The sequence below is a fragment of the Armigeres subalbatus genome, chromosome 3, assembly GCF_024139115.2.
Source record: "Armigeres subalbatus isolate Guangzhou_Male chromosome 3, GZ_Asu_2, whole genome shotgun sequence".
Classification (NCBI taxonomy): Eukaryota; Metazoa; Arthropoda; class Insecta; order Diptera; family Culicidae; genus Armigeres; species Armigeres subalbatus.
Window position 1 is genome coordinate 177,839,564 of NC_085141.1, and position 27,253 is coordinate 177,866,816.

At 39.7% G+C, this 27,253-nt stretch overlaps 1 protein-coding gene across 2 annotated transcripts in view; it reads left to right on the top strand.

The window, feature by feature from the left end:
- The window catches only part of LOC134225727 (serine proteinase stubble), a 605,887-nt gene that overhangs the window by 35,978 nt on the left and 542,656 nt on the right, over positions 1-27,253 (top strand). For both annotated transcript variants that reach the window (XM_062706032.1, XM_062706033.1), the window contains exon 2: positions 539-1,058. The gene's annotated coding sequence lies outside the window, so the exon portion shown is untranslated. The remainder of the gene's footprint in view (positions 1-538; positions 1,059-27,253) is intronic.

The window sequence follows — 27,253 nt, forward strand, 5'->3', positions numbered from 1 at the left end:
CTGATCTGACATTCCGGTACGTTTGTTGGACCTATTCTAATGGATTGAAATAGTTCAGTGCTTCATTGTCATAAGCGCCCTTTGGTCCGTTATTATATAGAGCATAATTTGATCAATTATTTTTCTACATTCTGTTTAATTTTTTGCTTTGAGAAAAATGCACCAGTTGTCTTTCTTCGAAGAAGAAGTAAAATTACATATACAGTTACTGATGGGTTAGACATGTGGGGCTCATGAATGGTTTTAGATCTTCCATGCGAAGTCCATTAAAGTCTTCCCTTATTGAAAATAAAATTAAAGTTTATAAAATTAAGTCGTAAAGTCACTTTACGACTAACAGAAAATTACATCTCTATATCTTCATAAATTTGTATCTGCAAAAATATTATAAATTTATTATACGTTCAGACAGGGCCGACCCTGGTGGCTGTAGGATTTGTCACCTTCTGTGAGAAGCGTGTCAGCTTGAAAAATCACATTTTAACCAGATGTCCATTAGTCTCAGTATTCATTCCATTCTACCTTTCTCTCTTTACAGCTAAGCTTGCAGATTTCGGCAAGTGGCAACTAAAATAACCTGCTGATCTTGGCACTTTGCCTGTGCGGTGCTTTACTGGCTGGTTTAATACGTGTGAAAAAGAAACGACGAAAAGAAAAACTTTTGACAAACTGAATAAAAAGTGAAACTCTGCTTACTGAAGCGATATATGTGAGAAAGACAGTCAGAATCCGCAAGGCGCCGTATCCCCTGTTGAAACCGTTTGGTGAGTGTGACCAACGACAGGTGTAAGATAAAGAAACTGTGAATTTGGTGTTAAAATTGAATGTGATTGAATTTAAATTAAGAAGAGTCTACGAAATCCGATCCTAGAACAAGTTCGTCTGCCATTGGTGCATTGAAATCGCTTGTTTTCTGCTTTCAAGTTCTCGAATCATCCGTGGCTTAATCCGACTATACCCGCGTGGAGAACATAGTGAACGGTTTTTCTTGTGAATAACATCGATACAGAGAGAATCAATCGAACCGAGAAGAGCAAAACAACGGACAACTAATTAAGGTAATATCTCTCGTTGCGTTTTTATGTACTGTTTTATGTTGCCCCGTGTGAGCACGGTGGGCCGACCTCTTCGACGGGCTCCATTCAGAATAACTCCCCATGTGAGTGTTTTTTTATGACTATGAGCGGTGCCCGTCATTTACAGGCTTTCAGCATCGAATCAACCAACAGGTGCGTAAGAGCGAATGCCCGATGGCGATAAAAAAAAAGTTTGAACAAAAGTTCTAATCTTCGGGTCTTACTTTCTTTTGATTGAGGTTCATTGTCCCGTGATGCAGAGCAGGCGTACGCAATGGAATTAGTTTGTTTAATCTGGTGCTCGGGTGGAGTGTCAACCAGTTTTTGGTGGCTGCTGTCAAACTTTCTCTCACATCATAGAAAGCAAGCTGCGGTTTTATTTACTTGATAATGATAAGTAAAAATTATAGAACTGAAATATGACTCTGGGGAAGATGAATAATACCTAATGGTTTAAAAATCTTTGATAATATTTATAAATAAGATTACGGCGGGACACTACGGACAGTTTTTGCTTGCACTGGGTCAAAATAAAATTGATTACATATTATGTCAGATGCAATTTAATATATTTTTTGTTCAGTTTCTTTATTTGGCAGATGTCGTAAAAACAACTCTACGGGATCAGAATCAGTCATTATACAACTATTTAAAATTTATATAATTGATAATAGTTCTTTCTTGGAAGCTTAAACGAAGGGATTTTTGCCCGAAATAGCAGTTTTTTCCTCTGATGCAGCGTCCACTGCTGATCCGATAACAGTGACGGACTCGCTAGCGAGAACAATACACACAATTATATGTATATACGTGGCTCAAATTAGTACAAAAAAAATCCTTGGGGCCGCCCGCTTATTCCATTCTATTTAATGCCCTGATGACCCCCTGAGCAAAATTTCTGCCAAATCGGTCAACTTTTTGCGGTGCTAAACTCATTGAACGTTAGTATGGAAAAATGTATGGAGCAGCTTAAAAATAGTAACAATTCGGAGCTAGACGGGCACCATTCATGATGAAGAAGTATGATACTCATTCAGTTCTTGTAGAATTAAATATAAAATATTATGCTGAAAACCACGAGAAGATTAGAGTTTATCAAGCAAAGTTATTAGCATTTCTCTGAAGTGTAGTTTAGGTAAATTTCGTTTCTTTTACAGTAGACAAAAGTTGACCGATTTGGATGAAAAAATCACTTCTCGTTTCTTATTTATCACTTCTCACAGTGCGAAGTAAGAATGAGAAATAAGAAGTATCAACAAAAGAAGTTAAATATATAACATATAACAAAAAGACACGATCCCAGTTTAATTCTCTTGCACCGAAGCAACTGAGGTTTTCGGGAACAAAGCCTCTCAAATGGAGGTTTCACCGTACCTTAAGACTCGATACTTTAGTTTAGAAGCATATTCCTCATATATTGTTTAACATTTTGTTTCGAATAGGTAGATTGCAATGAACATTTTTAAAATCAGTTCATTAGACGTTTTGGTCTTTTCATTTTTTGTAGCACAACCCTTCGTACACTGTGCTGGTTGTGGAGGGCAGGATTCATTTGGCTTTGATTTGCTGATTGCCATCTTTTTGATTGGAATTGTAAAACATCCGCCATTACGCATTGTTGTTAAGGCCTAACGACCAGTTCAACCGAACGACATTTTCGACCATATCTCCTTTTGACGGCAAATGACCCGTTTGCCCAAAAAGCATTTCATGCCGTATAACTTGTTCGGTCATAAAGAATGTTCGGCAAAATTACTTGTTCGGGTAAATGGCTTCTTCGGCCAAACATCTCATCCGCCCAGCTCATCTTCGGTCCATTTACCGTTTCGGCTAGATGATTTCCGGCGTTGCACGTTTTATTCGGCCTAATGGAATTCTGCAAAATGGCTATCGGTCGAATGACTCTCCTATTTTTTCGTCAGTTATCATCAATATATTGTTTTTCCTCACTAGAATTTTTACTACTTCAGTATTGTGTCGTATTTTTTCTCTCTTCTCCTTTTACACTTTTATTGTGCTGCTTTTTCGTTTCGTCGTAGTTTGTTTCTTGTATGGCGGAAGGAAATAAAGGAAAGAAGAACAATCAATACACATAAAAAATAGGCGACAATAGAGGATCTACGACGAAGGTTTGTTTTTGTTATGGATAACAATGACAAAAATTCGAAAGTTTTTGTCAAAATAAAATATGTAAAAAAGTTCTAGGGTTAAGGCAGGCATTTCCGTCTTTTCGTCATAGTCTCAAAAACCAATAAAAGAGACACTTTTTTGCCAAATTCTTCCTTACCAAATCGTAAGCTCAACAGAAACGTTCTGCTATAATGGATTTCTAGCAAATGGACGTTGCTTTCGTTGGTTTTAGCCCCTACGACGATGGACGGAAATACCTGCCGTGTCCCTATGCGAACTTTTCATCTGGTTTCGTTAACGAATTACGGTTTTTTGCTACAGTAGTATCTGCTCTTGGAGAAAATATTCAATAATCCAACCATGATTACAAAAATTGCATTATATTTCCGGAAATATTGCTAGGAAAAGTATTCCTGTCATATGGTGTTCACGTTCAGACAAAAACAAAAATTAAATTCCAAAGGAACTCCCGAGGGTTCTCTCAGAGGAATTTCCGAACGATTTCCCTAAAGGATCTCCCGAGGGAGTTTCCGAATGAATTGACGGAGGAATTCCGATGGAACTTTCGGAGGAATTCCCGAAGAAATTCCCAAATGATCTCTCGGAGAAATTTCTGAAGGATTTCTCGGAGGAACTCCAAAAGGAAGTTTTGGAGGAATTTTGGGAAGAATTACCAAAGAAAATCTCGAAGGATTTCTCGGAGGAATTATCAGATAGTTCAGATAGTAGTCACGAAGGAATTCTCGAATGAACTTCAGACGGATCTTCCAGAGGAATGTCCGGAGAACTTCCGGCGGAGTTTTCATAGGAATATCCGGAAGAATACCCAACGGAATTTCCAAAAAAACTTCCTGTAGAACTTTTTGGGTTATTTCCTGAAAAAAATCGCGGAGGAGCTTCCTGAAGGAATCCCAGATAAATTTCTGCAGGATCTTTTGTATTGATTCCCGGAGGACTTCTTGGACGAATTACAGGAGAATTTGTTGGGGAAAACTTCGAAGATATTCTTTGAGAAATTCCCGAAGTACCCGGACTAGGAATTTGTGGAGGACTTTCCAAAAGACTTCTTCCTTAAAAAAAAGTCTTGTGGTATTCTTGGAGAAATTCTCTTAAGATGTCCTGGAAATATTCCCGGAGGTATTTCTGAAGAAAAAAAAACCGGAATAATTGATCGTGGAATTCGCGTAGAAATTATTAAGGAATTTCCGGATGAATGCTAAGCGGGAAATAAATAGAAGAAATTACCGAAAGAAGTCCCAAGGAAATTTTTAGAATAATTTCTGGTGGAATTTTCAGCGGAATGCCTGGACGATTTGCTAAGGAATATTCGGAAAGGCTCCTGAAATAATGTTTGAAGGAATTTCACGGAATTTCTTTGGGACTAAATGCAGATATTCCTATGCTTCTTGATTAATTCCTGATATTTTTCTGGAAGAATTTCCGAAGGTATTTCTGCAAAATTTCCCGGATGCTATTTTTGAGGGATTACGCGCCGACTCGAACAAATGTTGGCAGCACCCTCTCAGATTTCGATGAAACTTTCCGGACATGTAAACTTTGTTACAAAAAGCCACTTTGCATTCTTAGTTTTTTCCAAAATTGACCTAGACTATCTTTTGAAAAGAGCATAAGTTTTTTTCACCGATTTTTTCCAAATGGATATAATCGTAAAACGACGCATCCTACAAAAAAGTGTTGTATGGGTCAGTGACGGGAAATGTCATATCGATGTCATGGGACTAACTTGCTAATAACTTTTCTCACAAGTCATTTACAATTATGTTTTCCAATCATTATTGATTTTATTGGCATTTATCGGTGAGTACAACATCTAACGTCAAAAGTATGGTAGTAGCGACTACTCTTACCAAGACAGGCTAAGAGTAGTCACCATGCTACTAACCAAGCTGTTCCTGGGTGGACGTTAGGCAAAATAACAAAGGATTTGTCAATGCTTTTCTCACAACTGGCCCTTCACTAAAATTTCAATTTCTGTTCGTTTATACTGTCGCCTTCCGCAGACACCTATCCATACTGTTCTTCATTGTTGCGCTCCCTCTTACTTTGAGCTTTAGATGTTGTACTCACCGATAAATGCCAATAAAATCAATAATGATTGAGTCATGTACGGTGATCAAAAAACTTTCCCAATTATGTTTTCCATATAAACATGTAGCCCTCAAATGACCCGAAAACTTTTTCTAATAGGTAATTTCTCTAAATATGATATTGGCGGCGTGAGAGCCGAATTAGTGTCAGATGACATTAATGTCATGACATTCCGTGACATTTTTTCAATCTCGCTCTCATGGCTCACACTTTGTATTTAGAACAATGATCTGTTCGACAAAGTTCTAGGACCCTTTAAGTACTACATGTTAATAAAAAAATCCGAACTGTAAATGACTTTTGGAAAAAGTTATTACGAAATTAGTAATAGCAATGCCATGACATTTTTTTGACATTTCCCATCACTGGTATGGGTGACTATCGCAAAATCAGTTTTAAATTTTTATGTTTTAAGTTTTTAAATAAAAATATTGAAAAAATTCCCAATTGAGTCATACACTGAAAAAAATCGATTTTCAAAATTAAAAGTCGTTTTGCATAAAACGTCCGTTTTGATTTTTTTCAGTGTGGTGTTTTCATCCGAGATTAAATCAGTAATCATTTCAGAACACGAAAACTCAATTTGCATTGGGATTTTGTTTATATTAGCAACTGAACATAGTATTTAACAAATCAAGTTTATACTTCTAAAAATAAATTATATTTTACTCCTTTATTTGTTTGTTTTGTTGCGACTGGTTACGACCAAAATATTGCGTTCTGCTTGTCGTATATAATTCTTTATGGAATACCTTCGAAAACATCTCCGGGAATTCCTTCCAGAATACCTCCGGGAATTTTTTTGAGAATTCCTTCAAGAAATTCCTTCAAGAATTTATCCGAAATATCATTCGAAAATTCCTTTGGTAAGGGGCGATTCAAATATGATGTCCACTAATTTTCGAGATTTGTAGACCCCCCTCCCTCCTCTGTCTCGTTTTTTTGTCTAGGTATACAATGTACTGTCACAAAATCTTAGACCCCCTCCACCCCTAAAGCTGTGACATCATTTTTAAATGACCCTTAATTCGTGCAGGAAATTCTTTTTGTGTTTTTCAAGAATTCCTTCTTTCGAAAATTCCTAGGAATTTATCCGGGAGTACCTTCAGAATTTTTTTGAAAATTCCGTCAGGAATTCTTCCGGGATTTTTTGGAAAAATTCCCAAAGGAATTCTCGGATGAATTTCCGAAGACTTCCCGAGAAATTCCCTGAGCAATTCCCGAGGGAATCCTGAGGAAATTCATTCGGAATTCAAGAGAAATTTCCGAAGGAATTGCTCCCGTAATTTCTGCGGGAATTCCTTCGGAAATTTCATCGGAAATTCCTTCAAGATTTCCTTCGAAAATTCCTCCTCTCAAAAAAATATTTGGGAATTCCTCCGGGAATGCTTTCGGAAATTTCTCCGGGAATTCCTTCGGAAATTCCACCGGGAATTATTTCGGGAACTCCTCTGGAAAATCCTTCGGGAATTTCTTTGGCATTTTCTTCGGGAATTCCTTCTGGAATTCTTCAGGGAATTCCTTCGGGAATTCTTCTAGTAATTTTAATTGTAAATTACTCCTGGAATTCCTTCGGGAGTTTCTCCGGCAATTCCATCGGGAGTTTCTTCGTGATTTCTTTCAAAAATCCCAGAAGGAAATATCAGAGGAATTTTGTTAGGAAATCCTGGAGGAAATTCCGAAATAATTCCCGAAAGAGGAGGAATTCCCGAAAAAACCCGAAGGAAATCCCGAAGAAAATCCCGGAGGAATTCCCAAAGAAATTGCCAGAGGAATATTGCCAAAGGAATTCGTTGATGAATAACCAGAGGAATTCCCGAAAGAATTACCGGAAGAAATCCTGAAAGAAATCCCGGAGGAATTCCCGAAGGAAATCCCCGAGGAATTTTCGGATGAAATCCCGAAGGAATTTTCGATGAAATTTCCGAAGGATTTCCCGCAGAAATTACCGGAGCAATCCCTTCGATAATTTTCTTCGGAAATTTCTGTTGGATTCATTTGGGAATTGCTCCGGGAATTTATTCGAGAATTCCTTCGGAAATTCCTCCAAGAATTCCTTTGGGAATTCCTACTAGAAATCCCGGAAGAATTCCCGAAGGAATTTAAAAAAAATAATCTGAAGGAACTCCCGGAGAAATTCCTAGGAATTTTCAAAATAATTCCAGAAGGAATTCTCGACGGATCTCCCAAAAAAATTCCCAAAGAATTTCCCGCACGAATTACCAAAGAAATTTTCGAATGATATTTCGGGTAAATTCTTGAAGGAATTCCCGGAGGTATTCTCGAACGAATTCCCGGAGATGTTTTCGAAGGGTTTCGAACGGAATTATATACAACAAGCAGAATGCAATATTTTGGTCATAACAGGTCGCAACTGAACAAACAAATAAAGAGTAAAATATATTATATGTTTAGAAAAATAAACTTGATTTTTTAAATGATATGTTCAGTTGCTAATATAAACAAAATCCCATTACAAATTAAGTTTTATGTGTTCTGAAATGATTACTGGTTTAATTTCGGATGAAAACAAACTGAAAAAAAAAATCCGAACAAGAAAAAGATGTTTTTGGAAAAACTTGTTTTCCTTAAAAGTGCCCAGCTTGCGATGTATGGACGGTTGGTAGGGAACATATTGATGATGATGATGATGATGATGATGATGGTCCCGTCACATACCCCTACAAAGGTTTGATTTATCTATATTGAGACAAAATTTCGTCAGGCTGTTTTTTGCAAATCGACTTTTAATTTAAAAAAATCGATTTTTTCAGTGTATGACTTAATTTGGAATTTTTCGATATTTTTATTTAATAGCTTGACTGTTTCTGTAGAATCTGACTTTTTTTGTGGGATGCGTCGTTTAACGACTATATCCATTTGAAAAAAATCGGTAAGAAAACGTATGCCCTTTTCAAAAGATAGTCTAGATCAATTTTGAAAAAACTAAGTATGCAAAGTGGCTTTTTGTAACAAAGTTTACATGTCCAGAAAGTTTCATTCAAATCTGAGAAGGTGCTGCTAGCCGCATGTACGAGTTGGCGCGAAATCGCTCTAATAGTGGATTGATTTTCATAGAATTAAGAAATCGTTTACTATCACCTTTTTATCGCATGATGTCATCTCTACAACACACAGCACTTTTTATTTTTTATTGAAAATAGAACTTTTATTATTTTAATGTTTTATTAGATAGGCTTGCAGCCTTGGGCTTGGCTCACCTCTAATGGAAATATAAGTCATTTTCTGTATTTGAATCAAAGCGATGCCTTTGAGCCCAAAATCGAGTTTCGCTCCATGCGGAATTAAAATTTAACAAATCTACCAAAAACCTAATTAATTTGAAGCACATCTAATTCTTGCTGATAGTTCAGATGTTTCATTTAGTATGGTGATAGTGAATATTGGATGAACCATCGATCGACACCTTTCACCAAATAGGAAGTCGGCGGTTGCTACTCGCGAGGAAATAGGTCGACGGAAAATAATCGCAAATAAAACAAAACATTGCTGGCGACCAATCATGGGCAACTCTTCTGTTTCAGAGCTGTTTTCCAAAATCACGATGAGGAATTGATGAAGCTCGTTTATGTCGAGAATATATATATTCTAAATAACAACTTTAATATTTCAATCTTATAAAAGAAGTATAAGATCTAATCACTCGTGGTTAGGGTGGCTCAAAAAACACTTTATCAATTTTTTTGATAAGCCACACTCTTATTCAGTTCTATTTGATGCCATGATGCTCTGGAAAAAATTTTATCGGTCAACGTTTGGGCTGTGCTAAACTCGTTGGAAGTTTATATGGAAAAATGTATCCAGAAACATCCAAAAACAGTGATTTGCAATTGGACGGCACACTTTACGATCAAGAACCATGACACTCATTAAGTTCTTGTAGAATTAAATACAGAATGTTATGCTGGAAACCGCAAGAAGATTAGAGTTTATTAGGCAAAGATATTAGCATTTTACTGGAGTGTTGTAGGGGTGAATTTATTTCTTTTCAAAGGTAAAAGAAACGAAATTTGCTCAAACCCAACTTCAGAGAAATGCTAATAACATAGCCCGGCAAACTCTAATCTTCTCGCGGTTTTCTGCATAACATTCTGTATTAAATTCTTCAAGATCTGAATGAGTATCATAGTTCTTCATCGTAAGTTGTGCCGTCCAACTGCAAATCACTGTTTTTGGATGTTTTTGCATACATTTTTGCATATAAATTTCCAACGAGTTTAGCACCGCCCAAACGTTGACCGATTGGCTAAAATTTTGTCCAGAGCATCACGGCATCAAATAGAACCGAATAAGAAGGCGGCCCATCAGAAAAATTGATACAAGTTTTTCCCATACTAATTTGAGCCACCCTACTCGTGGTTTAAAATCACCTTTTAGAAGCAGAACTTGATTCGGTTTGTCTTAGCTCTGGACAATTGTTAATTCTTCTTCTATTGTGGACTCATTAGACTGCTCAGATTGGTTACATCTCGTCGTTTCCCATGTGATTCCTCACCGGCAGCTAATCATTGCTCGTTTCGTTGCACATTGTCCATGATGATATTTCTATTCTGGTCCTCTTCGATGCTGCTGTGGTCAGTTGGTTAGAGCAATGCGTATCAATATCGATGAATTTCTCTTATTATATGAGACGCGGGAGAGCACCGGGACAAATGAGAAAATTGCCGGTAATCGAGTGTGGAGGTTGAGTTTTTATTACTCAATTAAATTTGTTTGTCTGGACCGGGTAAATCCGGTTTATGTTTTTTTTTAATACGTGGGTAAATTAGCTGAAGTGGGATGAGCTGTGGTAGAAGATCGATCCAATAGTGGCATTTGTGGAATGTCGACACATTTTGCCACTTCATCAATGTCCTATATTGATTGCACTCCAATGGTATGCAGTCTGTTTTACATTCCGATTCATAGAAAATTGTCCGAAACTTCCATTATAGCGAACAAATTAAATCGTACAGTAAACTAGATTACGTTCAGGATTTTCCTACTTAACATCCTGAAAATGTGATCGGTTTTATGAAAGTGAACAAAGTGTTGATTAAGAGAAGATAAAAAATGATTTCTTACTAGGAACTCTTCAAATAACATCTATATAAGTTTATGTTCAGAGGCCAGGATAAGAATGAAAATAATATCCGAATAAATCATATATATAATGTCATAATCGCATTAAATTTGCAAAAGCTAACCTTTTGAAAGTCACAAATTCGTGAACTTTTCTGAATTGCCCTGCATGTGCTGCACATGCTTTTCCTTTCAACTCCACTCAAGTATCGAACCACCAGCATTAATTTGTAAGCCCATCGCAGTCAGTTGTCGAAAAATCTCAACCTAAAAGAAAACATCCGATCATTAAAATCGGCTCAAGCACTGAACAAACATGGGAACATGAAAGCCGAAACCTCAGTGACGACGAAAGTATAAACCAAATTGCATCGGGCTAATGGTCCACCAGCATAAACTGCTGGCTTCCCGCATATCATCCGAATTCCTCAGCGCTTGTCCCTGACTTACAGGCCGGCCAGCAGGAGCCACGCGACGAAGAGGTTATCCAAGTGAGATGATACTCGCAGGCCCCAAACAAGCGAATGTTTGTACGTACACCCGAATAGTTATGTTTGAGTTAAATATTTGAAGTTAATTTATTTCATTACAAACATATCTCCTTATAAATTTAGCGAATAATGAAATAATTGAAGCTTCATTGCAAATCAAGTGTAAGGACAGATAATAAAAGTCATTATCATCAATTCGGCATCAATGCACCTAAGGTTGGGATGGAGAAAAAAATCCATCCATAAACATACGCCATTCGTTTGGGTGTGCACTGCGCAATGTTAAGTACTGTTGCCAAAGCAGCGAAAGATGGGAAGAAAGCCCCGGCTATGGAAACATGCGGCCTCGGAAACCATGCGTGGTTATCGATTTGATCCATAAAGGAGGGAACGAGAGATAGCTTTTCTTCGTAAATGGAAAAACAAATAAACTAAAAATTAGCCCGTCGAGTGCAGTCTTCACAAAATTGTACCACACACGTATCGGAGAAGCATCGGCGATGTTTGTACATAAGTATGTATGGCTCTGAGCAGACGTATTTATTTTAAGTCGGCACGATTTTTTTCCCTTCGTTTCTGATTGTGCTGGAAATCGCCTCTGATTGGTACCAGCGGCAGCGGCGGCGCGACGAAGCTCTGCTGCCGATACCGCGACACTGAAATGTAAGGCTTTTTAACTTGCTGCGTGGACGGACGGTACAACTCGACTTCTTCCAAAGCTTGGAACTCCCATGAATGGCAGATAGAGTTTGTCGTTGCATTCAATACAAATAGCGCCGTTTAATGATATCGATGTGAATAATAAATAAAATAATGCATTATATTATGAATAATAGCGAAGACGATTCAATCGTGTAGGAGTTCGGGCAGGCAGTCCGATTATGAACAAGTGAAAAGCGGCACGCGTAATAGCCGTGTAGCCGTGTTGCATGTCTTGTTACTGCTATAATCGATTGATAAGTTTGAGTGCTATTTTTAATCTGTGGATGCGAAGAAAATATGTTTTATTGATGAGGTATAATAGTTAATTGGCATCGCTACCAGCTATTGTAAATTAAACCAGAATTAATGGTTTTCATGGAAACCAGCAGTAAGCTAATTCGTGATCTATGACAAATTAGTTGGTTCACAGTTTTTTTTATATACTGATGCTATGCCTTCATGAGCGTTTTGTGTTATTTAATTAATAAATGCACTAGTGTTGTTGTTATGCTTCTACCATTTTATTTAATAGCACGTAATAATTAGCGTCAGATGAATGTGCCAAGATTAGAGCAGAAGCGTGGACATATACTTAATATATACTTAATATAATAAATATAAGGCCGTTACAAATATTTAATTGACTTTTTGTCCTACTAGTCTCCGAAAGGTCAAGAGGGGGGGAGGGGGGGGTAATAAAAAAAAATAAAATCAAAAAACTCCTCGGATTTGTTAAAGAATGTTTTGAAAATCCTCAAAATAATCCGAATTTTATTTTGTTGCCCCCTAAAAATATAATTTTTTGTCAAAGAAAATCCGAGTGGGGGGAGACAAAATGGATTTTAAATATTTGTATCGGCCTAAATAAAAATGATAAACAAACAGTACTGGCAAAATGGTGCGGTGAAATGTGATCACCTGATATTTTGCAACGCTTATCGTCAGTTTATTCCTCTCACACCACTCAGTGAATAAAGTTATCGATCGTTGTAAAGTTAGACAATCCTCTTCCGTGGGCACCACAATATACATCTTCAAATCATCTGCGTAAACTACCTTGAAGCCTTCATTCAGAACTAAAGCAGCATCGTTGGAATATAGTATGAATATTCATACTATACATACTATGCATGCTATAGCAAAGGCCCGTGATTGCTTCCTTGTGGGACACCAGACTTATTCGAAAAAACAGCAGATTCACAATCATCAACCTTCACACGAAGTTCACGATCCATTAGGTACGATTCCACCCAAGACAAGAGTTGCGTGGAAAATCCAAGACGAGCTAACTTATGCAATAGAATTCTTTGGTCAATTTGGTCGAAAGCTGCCTTTAAAACCATTTTGAGACAGCAGAAGGGCTCGTAATTGCTCGATAGTTCCCGACATTGTTTTTATCACCACGCTTGGAAACAGATGCTGGGCCATTAGGCCGAATGGTCACTAGGCCGAACGGTCATTAGGCCGAATGGCCATTAGGCCGAATGCAAACTGGGGAGTGACAAGTGAGTAGTGCGAAGTGAGGAAGAAGGATGAAGGAAGAAGGAAGAAGGAAGAAGGAAGAAGGAAGAAGGAAGAAGGAAGAAGGAAGAAGGAAGAAGGAAGAAGGAAGAAGGAAGAAGGAAGAAGGAAGAAGGAAGAAGGAAGAAGGACGAAGGACGAAGGAAGAAAGAAGAAAGAAGAAGGAAGAAGGAAGAAAGAATAAGGAAAAAGGATTAAGAAAGAAGGAAGAAGGAAGAAGGAAGAAGGAAGAAGGAAGAAGGAAGAAGGAAGAAGGAAGAAGGAAGAATGAAGAAGGAAGAAGGAAGAAGGAAGAAGGAAGAAGGAAGAAGGAAGAAGGAAGAAGGAAGAAGGAAGAAGGAAGAAGGAAGAAGGAAGAAGGAAGAAGGAAGAAGGAAGAAGGAAGAAGGAAGAAGGAAGAATGAAGAAGGAAGAAGGAAGAAGGAAGAAGGAAGAAGGAAGAAGGAAGAAGGAAGAAGGAAGAAGGAAGAAGGAAGAAGAAGGAAGAAGGAAGAAGGAAGAAGAAGAAGGAAGAAGGAAGAAGGAAGAAGGAAGAAGGAAGAAGGAAGAAGGAAGAAGGAAGAAGGAAGAAGGAAGAAAGAAGAAGGAAGAAGGAAGAAAGAAGAAGTAAGAAAGAAGATGAAAGAAGGAAGAAAGAAGAAGGAAGAAGGAAGAAGGAAGAAAGAAGAAGGAAGAAAGAAGAGGGAAGAAGGAAGAAAGAAGAAGGAAGAAAGAAGAAGAAAGAAAGAAGAAGGAAGAAGGAAGAAAGAAGGAAGAAGTAAGTAGGAAAAAGGAAGAAGGAAGAAGGAAGAAGGAAGAAGGAAGAAAGAAGAAGGAAGAAAGAAGAAGGAAGAAGGAAGAAAGAAAAAAGAAGAAGGAAGAATGAAGAAGTAAGAAGGAAGAAGGAAGAAGGAAGACGGAAGAAAGAAGGAAGAAAACTAAGAATGAAGAAGGAAGAAGGAAGAAAGAAGAAGGAAAAAGGAAGAAGGAAGAAGGAAGGAGGCAAAAAGGAAGAAGGAAGAAGGAAAAAGGAGGAAAGAAGGAGGAAAAAGGAAGAAAGAAGGAGTAAGAAATAAGAAGGAAGAAGGAAGAAGGAAGAAAGAAGAAGGAAGAAGGGAGAAGAAAGAAGGAAGAAGGGAGGAGGAAGAAGGAAAAAGTAAGAAGGACGAAGGAAGAAGGAAGAAGATATAAGGAAGAAGGAAGAAAGAAGAAGGAAGAAGGAACAAGGAAGAAGGAAGAAGGAAAAAGGAAAGAAGGAAGAAGGAAGAAGAAAGAAGAAAGAAGGAAGAACGAAGAAGGAATAAAGAAGAAGGAAGAAGGAAAAAGGAAGAAGACAGATAGAAGAAGGAAAGTGCAAGAAGGGAGAAGGAAGGAGGCCTAAGGTGAAGAAAGAACTTCTCATTTTTCACTTTTTCTTCTTTTTGCTAATTCGGCCTAATGGCCATTCGGCCTAATGTCCATTCGGCCTAATGACCTTCGGCCTAATGGCCTGACACCTTGGAAACAGGAGTAATGAACGATTGTTTCCAGATCCAAGGAAATTCTGCTTGCTGAAGTGAGCGATTGAAAATACTACATAATGGGACTGCTAAAGCATCTAACAATTACTGCTGCTGGCAAACCATCAGGACCAAGTGCGAAAGTTTCAATTTTTTTTGCAGTAAACGTAACCATTTGCGGCCTGACGGCAAATATACCAAGCTCTTCACGAACGGCATCTTCGATTTCATTCCTTGAGGCGGGATTAGTCGAGAATTAGGATTCAAAGTGATTTGCAAACAACTGGCTTGATTCAACAGCGGAAGTTGCTGTAGACTCACTCAAATGCACATTGGAAGGGATCACTGTACTCTTCCTTTTAGAATTAATGAAGCGCCAAAACCCGCGAGGATTATTCTTCAGATTCGTTTGGACACGTAAAATATACGACTTATAGAGAGTAGAATTTAAAACTCGATACGCATTGCTAGCATGTTGGAAATTTCGTTTGTTGGTCGTTGAGCGATGACTACGTAGCTTCCTTTGACACACATTGCGTGCCCTTTTCAAACTACGTAAACGGAGGAGGTGTGCTCCAGGCAGGTGAAGGTGGTGGTCGAATTCGGCCCTTACACCGTGTTTGTAAATAGGACACAGGGCTTGCATCCAATCTTATGCGGCAGAAGCTCCTTCTCCGAAATCTTGGCGATTACCCAGTGTAGCACTCTAGCCAGTCACCGTATTTGAATAACTCTCCTGGTAGTTGGTCAACCTCAGGGGCCTTGTTGTTTTTTAACCGGCTAATCTTTTTCTGGATTTTCTGGGGATCAGGAGCTGGAAAACGTATGACTAGCGCGTATGCTAACAGGTTCGTCACCATGCTGCCCTCGTTTCCTGCAACATCGCAATTCAGGTGCTCTTTGTAGTGCTGCCGCCACCTTTGGATCACCTCATGCTTGTCCGTAGGAAGATTTCCGTTTATGTCCTTACACATGTCAGGCTGCGGCACGTGGCCTTGACGTGAACGGTTCAGCTACTCATAGAACTTCCGTGTGTTACTAGCGCGGTACAGTTGCTCCGTCTCTTCGCGGTCTCGATCTGCGCCCGTTTATATCGTGCCTCGTTCGCTCTTGTACGGTGTTGCAGAAATCGCGCCCATGCTTGCATTCTGCTCCTCCACTAACTACTCACATTCGCAGTCATACCAGTCGTTTCTCTGATCTGGGGGCACCGCAAGTGCAGCGGCTGCGGTGTTACCAATGGCGGATCAAATATCTCTGCTTGGAGATACATGTAGCTTTTTATAGAAGTTCAACAAAGTCCATCGTCAAACCTCAATACATCCTAGCAAACGCCAAATCTCGCAGTGGCCTGAAGAGGGTTCATCAAGCCCATGAACATAGTCCCTGTTATCTCATGTCCATGACAAAATTAGTCTTTTCATCAGATAGTGGTATAAGTTTTAACCCTTTCAGGCCCACGGGGTTCCATATATGACCCTAACAGAAAAATGGACGTAAAAATCACACGATGGATAAAAGTGAACACTACCTTCAGTAAAATTGCTTGAAATTAACTCCCCTATCAGAGAAAAATATCAGGCAAGGCCGGTCAAGGCCCTACGATAACTTAGAACGTCATGAACACGGTGAAGTTACGAAAGAGAAAATATTAGGTGTATTGGCAGCGAATTTTACAATAAACTATTTGTTAACTTTCTTGGAATTCCTAGGCCATCCAAGCTATCCTTTAGTTCAGTACATTAAATCTACAGCTGTCATCCAAACTGTCCTTGAGTTCGGAACTTGAGATGTACAGCTGCAAGAAAATCGTTTTTCAGTACTCAATGCTCCAGTATACATTCAGTTATATCCATTACACCTCTCGGGAGGTCAGGTCTGGGCTATCCGAACATTCCTTCAGTTCGGGACTTACGGTCTACAGCTGCTTAGAAGCTCTTTTCAATACTCAAAGCTTCAATATGCATTCAATTATATCCATTACATCTTCTAAGAGGCCTACGGATATCGTAAGATATTTTTTTTTTGATATTCTGAGTCATCCAAACTATCCTTGATTTCGAGACTTGAAATCTATAGCTGCAAAAGTAGCTCTATTATCACTCAAAGTTTCTAAATGTATTTAACCATGTGCAGTACAGCTCCTTGGTGGTTAATATATTTACATCGTAAGATAGTTTTTATATTTTCTGCATCATCAAAACTTTTCAGGACTATACTGCTTTGAAGCCTTCTTCTGTTGCTCAAAGTTTCGATATGTATCCAACAATGTGCGTTACATCTCCTTTAATACGAAAAGATATTGTAAGATAGTTTTTAAATATTCTGAATGGGACTAACTTTTTTCGAGTCTGGGACTAATCAACAGTTTTGATTGTATCGTTTTCCACTACTCATAGTTTCGATACGTGTTAAACCATTTTCATTACATCTCTTCGGAATTATTATCCTTGTATATGTCGGCTGATTTTTTTTGATATTCTGTAAGTCACCAAAACTGTCCTTGAGTTCGAGACTTCAGATCTACTGCAACTAAAAAGCCTTTTTCGTCACATACATTTTTTGTATGTATTCAACCATGAGTACAACATTTCTTGGAAAGTTAAGTGACACAGTTTTGGAATATTCTAGGTCATTCAAACTGTCTTTTAGCACAGAATCTACGATCTTAAGCTTCCAAAGTAGCGTTCTTGTTTCTAAATGTCCCGAAATATGCTCAAACTGGTTCATCACATCTGCTGCGAAACTGCTTTTGTAATCAAGAGCTTCTCACCTCGCTGGTGGGCTAATCTGTGCCCACCCACCCGGTGATGTGAGCAGTTCTTGTTTACAAAAGCAGTGTTGCCCTTTTGAAATATACACATACACACAGCAACTTTGAGAAAATTTGGAATGTTGGTGCCGATATATTGGAGCTTTGAGTCACGGAAACCCCAATTAACCATTAGCACTATATTTCTATCAGCTAGTATAAAGCATGTTTGCACTGTGACAGCGTTAGTCGCATGTACGGATTATTTAAATTCTTACGGTTACTTGGAAAATCTTGCTGGTGCTGTAGATCGCCAATTCTGGACTCAAGGATGGTTTTGATGACCCAGGATGTCCCAAAACCATCTGAACATGTCCCTTGATCTTCAGGAATGTATTATAGATATGGTTGAATACATATCCAAGCTTGAAGCGATAAAAAAATAGTATCGTGGCTGTAAATCGCAAGTTCTGGACTAAAGAACAGTTTGGATGACCCAGGATATCCCAAAACCATCTTACCATGTATCCTGACCTTTACAAATAAATTATGTGAATAGTTGAATACATATAAAAGCTTGAAGCGACGGAAAAAACTAGAGTGGTGGCTGTAGATCGCCAGTTCCGAACTCAAGGACGGTTTGGATGACTCAGGATATCCCAAAACCATCTGACCATGTCTCTTGATCTTTAGGAATATAATATGGATATGGTTGAAAACATATCCAAGCTTGGATCCCCGAAAAAGCTCGCATGGTAACTTGTAGATCGCAAGTTCTGCACCGAGCGTTCTTTAGAACACTTTTCTTTGCATATATTTTTTTAAATGATTAGGTTTAAGATGTCGAAGAAACTTCTATCGGACACCATTTTTGCAGTCTTTAACGTGAACAGTGATATATCAACCGCCATCACTGATGTAACCACGGGGATGATAGTGATTTCAATCCTCATAGCATTTCTACTTGCTGCCAGTTTGCTCTCCGCTGTTTCTACTGTGTGTCTTATGGCTTTCACTCTTTTGTGGTTAATACAAGACCCTTTTGGATGTTTGTAACAAGACATACGCTAGATGTACCAGTCGTGGCTATAGCACCAGTTGTCGTACTAGTGCTTTATATGCCAAATGGCCAATCAAATCACCGCAAACCAAGTTCATATCGATAAAGCATATTCATATGATACGCTTTGCACCAGTTGTCGAACTAGTGGTCCCAATTTGGCCAATCCCATAAGAAAACAATGGGATTTGCCAAATGGTGCATGTGTTTCTATTATGGATTAATCAATTTTTAGGATAATAACAAATTTTATTGTGGTTTTCACAGCTGTTCTAAGGAGCAGGAAGTAAAACCTTTCGCATGATATATAAAGTCCACCCACATGCCTTTTACTTATCTTTTTAAAAAATGCTCTTCTTATGTATGGAGACAATTGGTACACCCACCCTATTCTTGTGCACATTATGCCTATTCTTGATACTACATATTGTGTACAAAAATACATATTGTGACAGAAAACATGAAAAAAAATCTTATTTTCCGAAATGTACTGACCATATACTCTAGAAAACACAGATAACACAATTACGGATTTACCCACTTCAAACTGCGAATTTGGGTTTTATCTATTGATCTGAAAAAAAAATTGAAAAGATCGGTGTTAATTTGTTTAAAAACATTTTTTTGATCTTCGGAGTTATGAAAAATTGAGTTAGGGTAAAACGACCTATTATGGAGGGGTTAAGCACCGTGTCAAAACAGAATTGATTACAAAAATTCTTCAAAAATTACCTGTTGGTCGATTTCACATTGTAGTAGTTGAATAGGATGCTCGTTAACTATAGTTTCGTAAATATTACGTCAATTGTGCTGTACTTATATTGTTTTGTTTTTATCACAATAAAAACAAACTACCGCAATAATAGGACGCAGTTGCCTATCGTTGCGATATTTTTTGAAGGTCAGTCCTATTGTTGCGGTATTGCATGTAATTCTTATGGGGAGCGATACCGCAACAATAGGACCTTAGCACTACCGCAATAATAGGCTCAAAGGATTCAAATTTTTAACGAAAAATGTTGATTTTTCATCATTTTGAACGGAATTTTGACAAACAAAAGCTGTTCTAGTCGTTAATCCGAAGAGTTTTAGCGTACCCACAATTGTTTTCAATGGTATTACATCCAGAACGGACTACTTTAACACTACCGCAACATTAGGGCATACCACAACGATAGGACGTTTAGTTTTTTGAAGAACTGATTAAAATAATGAATTCACTTTAAAAGATCTTTTTTTTTTTAACAATCGAATCACATTTTTATACATTCAGTTGTGTTTAAATACCGCATTGTGATAATATTGTCCACCAAAATATTTCCCCACAAATCTGAATCACTATAGATGACGTAATATTTTGAGAAGAACGGATTTGTTCGTTGGAATTTATGTCACTCCGAGGTAACCCTAAAGCTACAAGCCGCGAAAACACAAAAGTAATTTCCTGGCCCAGAATGGAAGTTGAGTTTAATTGGTTTTCACGGAACCAGCACCACCATTATTAGCATCGCACCGGCCGCAGCCTCAGCTTCCCGTTGCACACGGAATTGCCAATTGAGGTTCAGTAGCTATGCTGCTTGCTGATGGACAAGCTGCGGATCTGGAACGAGGAAAAAAAAGCTCATTGAAATGTTGGTGGCATAACATCTTCACTGCATTTTGCCTCCAGTAGAATCGTTCTGATGTGTGTTTAGTTCTCTATTCTCGATGCTAAATGGTTTATTGTTACACCATTCCTGTCCAATGCTGAACCATCCTTGACGGTCGGTCGGTCTTTCGTTCTGATGCTGGTGTGATCAAGTTACGGACGCTAAATGGAAACTTGCCGGCTGGTATTTTCCGCAACACCATAATCCGCACGCTGGTTGCCGCATTTTCTTTGCCGAGTTTCCCGTTGTCTCTCGGGTTCCACCTCTTTGTGCGATATAAATTGAATAATATGCGCATATTTATCCCGTCGTCTATTTAAGGTCAACACGGCAGTTATGCGGTGTGATTTGATTCCAGCAGCATCCCAACTTAATGGCATAATGGTTCTTGGATTTGAGGAAGCAATCACGTTGAAACTGTGGCATGGGTCTTGCGGTAGCACACACTCATCTCGCACGTCACGTCCCCGGTGGCAGGAATACGCCCGAATGCGCAGAGTTTGTCGTCCGTCGTCAGTCCGGCGGGCCGTGGGTTCTCTCAATGGTTTGGTCACCGAGCCAGCCGCCTTCTGAACTGTCATTTCCTCTGTCGCCGTAAGCGGCGCACATCGCCACAATCGTTAGCCGCTGTCGATGTTTATGTTCATCACGATATTCTGATATTTTAATTTGAAATAAATTGTTGATAGTACGGTATATGCTCTCCATCGGAGTACAGGTTGGTTAATCGTGGCCTCGAAGAAGATTTTTCCTACTTTTACATATAGGGTGGGCCGCTCTGTGTAGTGTTGTTAGAAAGTTAGCAATTAATTTTTTCACAAGTAATACATAATAAAAATAAAAATGGCCTTTAACATTTGATTGTACGATTGTACTATTGACTCTCAGAGATTTCAACATGAAGCACCCTAACACATGATCGTAGTCATTCGATCACCTTCAAACATAATATGGTTCAGTGTTTCTCAAACGCAGCTTTACAAACGTGCAGTAAAACAAATGTGAATCTCGATTTGCTGGTGGTGTTGAGTTTAAATCGTGTATATTTCTAGCTGAGTGCAAAGACAGCACTGGCCTTGATTGTGTTTATACAAATTTGACGTATGGACGTATGTTCTATTATATTTTTAGATAGGCAAGATGTAGCAAATATCATTAATTACTTTGATTGAGTTGGATCAAGTTATATTTTCTCGATAGCTTTAGAAATTTGAAAATTGAATAAATTGACTCCTTTTAGACTGATCTGCTGACATTTTAAAAGTCGTCTTCTTAATTAACAATTTTAATGAAATCTCAGTAAATAAACTCCAAAGATCATATTGTTAGCCCGAGCTTCATTGCAAATCGTGAACCGAAATTGGCATAGCTAAGATATGAACAAAACTAAGTGTGTACTAATTATTTATTGATCTAACACAATCGCACCGAATGGTCCCGTAGCGTAGTTGGCTACACGTTCGCCTTATAAGCGAATGGTCATGGGTTCGATTCCCAGCCCCTCCACCAAACTCTCGTCAGTCGCCGGATGCGCAGCCCATGTGGTGGCCTATTGGGACACGCGCCTATCGTCATGACTGCCTGATGACGACTGACAACTTGTTCTTCTCGGAGGCATTCCTCCAACGTACCCGGCTAAAATGGCAACCGAACAATGCAACGATCATTGGATGCACGACATGGACAAACGGACACAGTGGATTCACGATTAGATGGACTGGGAACGACAACATTAATGGTAATGGAAATATAAAAATAGTGCCTAAACAAATAATTAAAGGAATAAAAAAAATCGCACCGAATCGATTTAGAGTGCGATGTTGCACTTGCATGTACACATCTTGCTGAGCTCAGCTCCGATACCATCTTTTACCAGCTGCTTTATTGCTCTTTAGCTGTTGGATGGTATCTTTAACTTCCCTCAGGGTGGGGGCTGGTTGGCTTCCATCGTCCGCTGAAATGACGCAATGATCTCCTCCGCTGCCTTGACTTTCACTGCCTGTACTCTCAGCGCCATTTAAATGTTCCTCGTCGTGCTGCTTCCACCTTTCGATCACCATACGTTCGTCCGTCATGATGCTCCCATTCTTATCCCTGCACAATTCGACTCGCGGCACGAAGCCTTTTCGGGACGCGTTGAGCTTCTGATAGAACTTGCGTGTTTCTTGAGAACGGCACAGCTGTCCCATCTCCTCGCCCTCCGCTTCTTCCAGGCGGCGTTTCTTATCCTGAAAAAGGCAGGTCTGCTGTCTATAGCGTTTCACATTCTGCCGGGTACCTTCCCTAGCAGCACACATGCTCCACATAGGTTACTATAACTCATATATGACCAGATTTAGTCACAATCAAGTTACTGCAACCATTTTTGTCTGACTTGTGCTTCTCGGGTTGCTGCAGCGCGACCCGCGCTGCGTCTTGCTCTTCAGAGAGTGGCAAACGGGAAGTGTAAAAATACCGTTCAACGTGCGGAGTTCAAAGATGCCAAGAATGCATCGAGAGCCGTCATTAATAAGGCCAAACAGGATAGTTGTGCCGTCATCAATAAGGCCAAACAGATCATCTGATCCTTCAATCCAGAAAGCTCATCAAAAGAAGTGTGGGACAAAGTCCATAAATTAAATGGGAATAAAAAGCAACAACCCACCAAAATCCAAATCCGAATCTAAACTAATTTCCGAACACCTTGCTGACCACTTCTCCCTCTCTTTTTTATCAGCCAACTATTCCAATCAGTTTTTGTCCCTAAAAGCCTCCCAAGAATCTTCCCCCTTGTTTTGATACTGACAATAACCCGGACTACAACTTTGAATTTTCCCACGAAGAGTTAGAATGGACACTACAGAGAGTCAATGGGTCGTCTGCTGGCCCAGACGACGTAGACTATCCCCTTTTCAAAAATCTTCCACCCATTGTCAAATCAATTCTCCTTTCCATGTTCAACACCATTTGGAACAAAGGTGAATTACCATAATCCTGGAAAGAATGATTAGTTTCCCTATTGCCTACTGTATCGGGAAGACTATCGGCGACTATCTCTCTACTGGAATCACAGGAGCTTCTTGACAACAGGCAGTTTGCTTTCTGTCCCCACAAAAGCACCGTCGACTATTTTACCGAGCTGGATATTTTCGATTCCAACCTCGAGAGACGTTGTCACATACGACCGTGCATAGTGTTTTCCCATCCTCAAGTCTCTTGAGGAATGGGGAATCAAAGGTCACATGGCTCATTACGTACAAAGTTTCTTGATGGCAGCAGTTTCAGGGTCATGATCGGAAACACCCGCTCTGAGGTAAGGAATCAAGGAAATGGAATTCCTCAAGGCTCGGCAATAGCTGCCACACTTTTCCTGATTTGTATGCAGTCCCTATTCAAAAGCATGCTTCCCTATATCTACATCCTTGTCTATGCCGACGACATTATAATGCTTACCTTTTATAACTTCAAAGCACTGGCCAGAAAGAGAATCTAATCCGCCGTTAACACTGTCTCCGAATGGGCCGATAAACATGGCTTCACAATATCCTCTGAAAAATCTCAACTCCTCCACATCAGCAAGAACAGAAAAGGTGTTATTGAATTACCCGATATATCCCTCAAAATCCTTGGTGTCGATCTGGTCACCACGCCGATACCGTTCGAAAGTCAATCAAAACTAATTGCAATTAATCAAACTGTTCGAATCTAGAATCCCAAGCGGACAAAGGATTCGCATCATAAATGGCTGGTTGTTGCCTAAAATGTATTACGGTGTAGGAGTTTTTAGCAGAGTTGGTGTTCTCATTACCAAAAAACTTCGCCTTTTAAATAACGAAGCTTTCCGCTATGCATCTGGCGTGATTTCATCACCAGTCTCGCCTCGGACATTATGTCCGAATGTGATCAACTTCCTTCCGAGCACTTTCTGATGGTCGGCGTGGCGAGGATCCATCAGATGGCTCAGCCTTGGTGGTCGCCAGGAAATCCCGTTAGTCAATAGAGAAAATAACCTACTTAAATCCCTTAAAAACAGCGAATTGAAGCCAAAAAGCAAAGCTGTTTTACAACGATCCGAGCAGAACACGATTATCTCAAAACCATGTTTTCAAAGTTGGCGGTTATTATAAATGTTCTAGTTCTTTTTCTGTACGTACGTACACGTACGTCCCCAACCCCCATTTTACGGCAAAACTCAAAATTCAAAACCATGCAGCTCAGCTTTCTAACGTCTTTTCAAACAATCTTCTGGAATCGATCAACAAATTCTTAAAGTTTTAGGAACCGAGGTTATTTTTTGTGGAATGACAATGGTTTCCAATATATTCTGGGGAGTGTTGGGATATCCTCCCTCCCGGAAGAAATGGCCACTAGCAGATCGGCTCTGAAATCCATCTCGCGACTTGTCAAACTTCATGATTTTGCAAAACAAGTCCACTGGAGTACCGTTTTGACTCGAAGTCCGGACACCTAAGCACTGCAGAATTTTTAGTTCAAAGTTTTTTTAGTTCAAGTCCGGACACACAGAAAATGTAATAAAAATTTGAAAGCTATAAATTCCAAAGCAATTTCTCTAATTCATGACAAAGATTGCTATCATACTATGTTAATAAATCACTGCAAATGATAGACTATAGAAAATATGAGCTTAGTTTTTCTAATGTTGAGTCCTAAGCTGCATCCTAAGAAAAACGAAATTTACCGTTGATTATGACATGCCTTCAATTTTTAGCTCTAATTTTCAAGTTTTTACCACAGATTACGGATTACTTTCATTTGTTAAAATGGCCTCAAGTCTACGAATCGTTCCCTGCATTGATAACCCAGTTTGCATGGTTTGCTCGTTTTGAGTCGAGGTTTCCTGGTTCCCTTGGGGGAAGTGGCCACTTTCCGTTCAATCTTGGAACCCATCTTGTGACATGTCAAACTTCATGATTTTACAAATAAAGTACACTGAAGCACATTTAGATGGTTGATGGTCTAACTGGCCACCTCCCGGATGTTCCCGGAACCCGACTCCTTTGGCAAAGTGGCCACTGTTCGTTTAATCTTGGAGCCTATCTTGCGACATTTCAAACTTCATGGTTTTATAAAATAAGTACCGTCAACTGGGGGGAAGATGATCATTGAGGTGAAGATGATCATTTGATGTGTCAGTCAAAAGTGCCAAAATTTTTTATGAAACGGTAGTCAACAATATTCTCCGTTCAAGTAATGTTACCGCTAGGTAGAAATCCGAGTTTTTCGATTATAATCATGAAAATGTATTTTGTGGACGAAAGAGAGAGATAGTCATAAATGACGCTATTTTCGTTTCAAATATTGACTTCGTAGACTTCTTTACGTAGTAAATTCAACATTCATACAAATAACCTAGTGTAGTTTGACTTCTAGGTCATAAAGATTTTAGTAGAGCTGATTTGATCAACTTCACCCCAAACCAGATTACTCAAAAAATGTGTGATAATTTAATTTATTTTAATAAATGCGAACGCATTTCAGAAAACTAAAGTTGTTGATTATTGCAACGTATATCAGTACATGTTTTGAAAATATTTGTTTCGATTTAAAATGTAAACACACATTGTTATTGCATGTTTTGTCCTAAAAATGATCATCTTCCCCCCAGTTGACGGTACACTGAAGTACATTTCGACAGCTTCAATTCAACTGGTCACCTGACGGATGAAAAGCAGCTGGCAGAAAGCCAGACTGCAGAACTCCGCAGACGCATCCCAACAAACATCGGAAGCTGAAAAGGGCCTTATTTCGTAGAAAATAAGCTTCTTCAGCTAAAAAAGTAGCTTGTTCAGCTTATTTTTTTTGTTGGGATGGCTGTTACTGGAGCAACTCCAAAGCTTAGTAAGGTCAGTATGGCAACCGACCTGAAGGGAGCTAGCGCCAAGCCGGTATTGCACGAGAAGAAGGCTACTAAGATCCGATGGGAGAAGGTAGGGCAGGTTGCCGACCCTAAGGAACGACGGAAACCAGTTCCTCCTTCTACGAGGACTACCGAAGTTAGCCGGGAGGAAGGCCTGCCCTGAAGGGAAGTTGTGAGTCCCAAAAAGGCGAAGAAGGAGCGAAAAGCAGTAGAGGAGGCAAAGGCGCCATTGGCCAAGAATAGGGCCCGAAGAGGGACACATTTTCCAATGGTCATGGCAGGAAGGACAGAGGCGAAGCAATTATCGTCAAGGCTGATGGTAAGAGCTATGCTGACGTTCTTAAGGCTTTGCGGGGCGATAAAAAGCTCACTGGCCTTGGGGATAATGTCAACTGCATCCGCAGAACGAAGAAGAGCGAGATGATCCTCGTCCTGAAGCGGGATGCTGCGTGGAAGAGTTCCGCGTATAAAAAGTTGGCAGAAGAGGTGCTGGGTGATGCAGTTCAGGTGAGAGCCCTATGCTCAGTAGAAGTAATCCAATGCCGAGGCCTAGACGAAATTACCGAAGCCGATGAGCTGGTAGCTGCACTGAGAGATCAGTGTGACGTTGAAATCCAGGATACCACGATTCAGTTGCGGAAAGGTTATGCTGGAACGCAGGTTCCCTCATTCCAGGTAGTCGTGGTTGACGCCAAGAGGGACTGGATAAGGTCAAGCTGAATCGGTATGCTCGGTGAGCGCAAACCAACAACCGCAGGCCGGCTTCATGTGCTTCGATTATGGACATAAGTCATATGACTGCAAAGGTCCTGATCGGAGTTGGCTTTGCCGCAGAAGTGGAGCTGAAGGTCACAAGGCTCACACCTGCCAGGCTGCACCGCGGTGTTTGATCTGTGGTCCTGGCACAGACAACAAACACCCATCCGGTGGGCAGGCCTGTCCGGCCTCCAGACATGCTCGGTCATGCAAGTAGCTCAGCTAAATCTCAACCACTGCGAGGCAGCGCAAGCGCTGCTACAACTGATGATGTTGCCTTGCTGTCCGACCCGTACCGCATCCCTGCCAAACATAGCAGTTGGGTTGCGGATAAGTCCGGAATAGTGACCATCTGGACTTGCGGGAGGTACCCCATCCAGGAGATAGTGTCGCCTCCTGATGATGAGGGTTTTGTTATTGCAAAGGTAAACGGAGTTTACTTTTGTAGCTGCTACTGTCCTCCAAGATGGAGCATAGAACAGTATACTAGAGTGTTAGATAATCTTGTAGCGAGACTAACTGGTCTTAAATTATTAGTTGTAGCAGGTGACTTCAACGCGTGGGCAGCGGATTGGGCCTCTCGGTTCACT